The 3,300-nt window shown below is 36.0% G+C and overlaps 1 protein-coding gene across 9 annotated transcripts in view; it reads right to left on the reverse strand.

Annotated features, from left to right (window-relative positions):
• Nucleotides 1-1,016: 1,016 nt before the first annotated feature.
• Nucleotides 1,017-3,300, reverse strand: part of pax7a (paired box 7a) — a 175,982-nt gene continuing 173,698 nt past the window's right edge. For all 9 annotated transcript variants that reach the window (XM_061938895.2, XM_061938879.2, XM_061938934.2 and 6 more), the window contains one exon: nt 1,017-3,300. This exon is cut by the window's right edge and continues 829 nt beyond it. The gene's annotated coding sequence lies outside the window, so the exon portion shown is untranslated.

Raw genomic sequence — 3,300 nt, forward strand, 5'->3', positions numbered from 1 at the left:
CGACGAAGTGGCTGGGGAGAGGAAAGTCTGGGCTTCCCTGCTTAGGCTGCTGCCCCCGCGACCCGACCTCGGATAAGCGGAGGAAGATGGATGGATGGATGGACTATGTAAAGCGCTTTGAGTCACTAGAGAAAAGCGCTATATAAATATAATTCACTTCACTTCATATATTTTTAGTTTAGTCATCTTTGTGCCTGAAAATGCTTAACTTAGAACCAACAAATTGCACATTAGGCTTTAAAAAAATACATTTCAAGCACGATGTGGTGAGGGAACGACTGCATTCCTCTTCTAACTCCAGACAGAACAAAAAAAAATAAAAAAAAATGTTGCTACGCAGTATTGTATTTGTGATCTTTATTTGATAACAGTTACGCCAGTGTTACAGTAAACACACCCACAGGCTGAAGGTAGTAAAGAGCAATACAAGATTTGCCACTAGTCTAATATTGATACAGCAGAATAAATTATACTTATGATCATATACACACATGCCAACAGAAGAGAAAGGATGCCAGAAAGCAAGTAAGCAGTTTTAAGGGGTTGGGAATAAGACGCTTTAAATATCCAAATGTTTATTGAAGTGTTAGAAACGTGTTGATACACTAAAGACAATTCTAATTTTTTCAATATACACAAGTTCACAGGAGAAGCTGCAGTTCAGTGCGTGGAGTCAAGTTCCCGTCTGATCGCTCCACCAATCCGACGACTCGGCTTGAGAGGAAAGCTCAAGTCCCGTCTTTCCCGCATTGAGTCCGAGAGGTGAAGGCAGGGGAAAAAGCCAAAGAAGAAGCTCGTCCTGTGGTCCATAGGCAAGCACTTTATGGTCCTCTCCCATGCCCACTTCCTTTGCGTCCTTCCACATCCTCCATCCTCAACGCCATTAAATACAAGTCAAACAAAACCAACAGAGAGTCCCTGGACAGGCAGTTTTGTTTTAGTATAAAACATATTCTTTATAAACAACCACTGTACACGTATGAAAGGAACAGAAAGAAAAAGAACATGTAGAAGAAGGGTGGGCTTCGGGGGGGATCAATGGTGTCAAAGTTCAAGTATGAGTGCTGCACAATGTTGTCATGGGGGGAGCACATTCATGTCTTTTTGTTACTGCATCGACATAACAAGCGGCTCAGGTTGCGTACTTGAAACAAACAAAACACGTCGCCGAAGAGCTTTATTGTAATTATAAGTTAAGATTTTCGCAAAATTACGACTTAATTCGTGCAAAATAATGTGTCCTTTGTACCGGAATATGACAACGTCATTGTCATACTGTTTTTACGGGGACGGCGTGGCGCAGTGGAAGAATGGCCGTGCGCGACCCGAGGGTCCCTGGTTCAATCCCCACCTAGTACCAACCTCGTCATGTCCGTTGTGTCCTGAGCAAGACACTTCACCCTTGCTCCTGATGGGTGCTGGTTAGCGCCTTGCATGGCAGCTCCCTCCATCAGTGTGTGAATGTGTGTGTGAATGGGTAAATGTGGAAGTAGTGTCAAAGCGCTTTGAGTACCTTGAAGGTAGAAAAGCGCTATACAAGTACAACCCATTTACTTATATCTCTGCTTTTTTTCCTGAAATTTTAATTGAATATTCTCATTTTATAATTTTTTCCCCTGTGAAATCATCTCTGAATATGACGACTTTATTCTTGTAAAATCTTTTTTTTCTTTCCCTGATATTCTTTTTGTGTTTTTTCCCGGAAATTAATACCAAAATTATCTTTCTTATCTCGACGTCCTTACAATATTGCGATTTTATTTTCACAGTCTTACAACATTTGCATGAATTTACCTTATGTTTCCTTCTCAGAAACTGCAATGAGGACTTTATTGTTCTCATTAGAACTTCGTAAAATTCCGAAGTTTATTCCTGTAAAACTTTGTTGTCATTCTCTCAGTGGAATGTTTTCATGTTGGTTATTTGCAACTTTTGTATGATTACGAATAACTCAAAATTGCAGATTTTCCTAAAATTGCAGATTTTCCTAAAATCGCGATTTAATTGTAGAATTGTATTTCCTCTCATAATATGACAACTTTATTCTCATAATATTAATGATGTACTACATTCATATTTTTTTTTTTGTAATATCCTGCTTTAACTCTTGTACATTTATGACCTTTTCATAAAAACCTTTTTTTGTGGAATGTTAACATTTTCCCTGTCAAATTGTGAAATTCTAGTCCCAAAAATTTTGATATTAAGACTTTCATTTGTTGTAAAATAGTTATCTCTTTTTCCCCCCGTGAAATCATCTCTGAATATGACATTATTCTCGTAAAATCTTTATTTTTTCTGATAATCTTTTTATTTTTTCCCCCCGGAAATTCATACTAAAATTATCTTTATCTTGACGTCCTTAACATATTGCAATTTTATTTTCACAATATTACAACATTTGCATGAATTTACCTTAATTTTTATTCTCAGAAACGGCAATGAGGACTTTATTGTTCTCATTAGAACTTCGGAAAATTCCGACGTTATTCCTGTAAAACTTTTCCTTGTAGTTCGACTACTTTGTTCTCATTCTCTCAGTGGAATGTTTTCACTTTTGTTATTTGCAACTTTTGTATGATTACGAATAGCTCAAAATTGCAGATTTTCCTAAAATTGCAGATTTTCCTAAAATCGCGAATTGTAGAATCGTATTTTCTCTCATAATACGACAACTTTATTCTCATGATATTAATATTTTTTATTCGTTACATTCATATTTTTTTTTGTAATATCGAACTTTGATTTTTGTACATTTATGACCTTTTCATAAAAAAAAAGTTTTTTTTTCCGTAATTCAGAATATCATGGAATGTTAAAATTTTCCCTATAAAATGGTGCCATTCTTGTCCCAAAAATGTGTTATTGTGATAATAAGACTTTATATTTCTCCATGTATGACATTTGTTCACTTTTAATGTGAAAATGTTACTATCATAATACACCTTTCTTGGGGGTGTATAATTGCAATTTCCATAACATTTCTACAAAATGTCTAGAAAGACTTTTTTGTCATATTGCGATATTTTTTTGAAACGGCGACTCAACTCTCAAAAAATTTTCTCCCTCGTAACTTTTACTCGTAAACCGCAAACATATTTCTGGCGATATTTGTTATTTAATCTTGTAAACGTAAAATGCTGCATGCGTCTTGATTTACAGTATTTGGATGACACAAGGGGTTAGTTTCTGCTGGAATGCTGCTTATTTCGGAATGTTTGCGAGGAATGTTTGAGGTGAAGGTGCGTTTGTACAAGATGTGTGCTGTCAAGTGAAAAAAATAAGACTAACAATAGGATT

This window comes from Nerophis lumbriciformis, linkage group LG03 (genome assembly GCF_033978685.3).
Source record: "Nerophis lumbriciformis linkage group LG03, RoL_Nlum_v2.1, whole genome shotgun sequence".
Lineage (NCBI taxonomy): Eukaryota > Metazoa > Chordata > Actinopteri > Syngnathiformes > Syngnathidae > Nerophis > Nerophis lumbriciformis.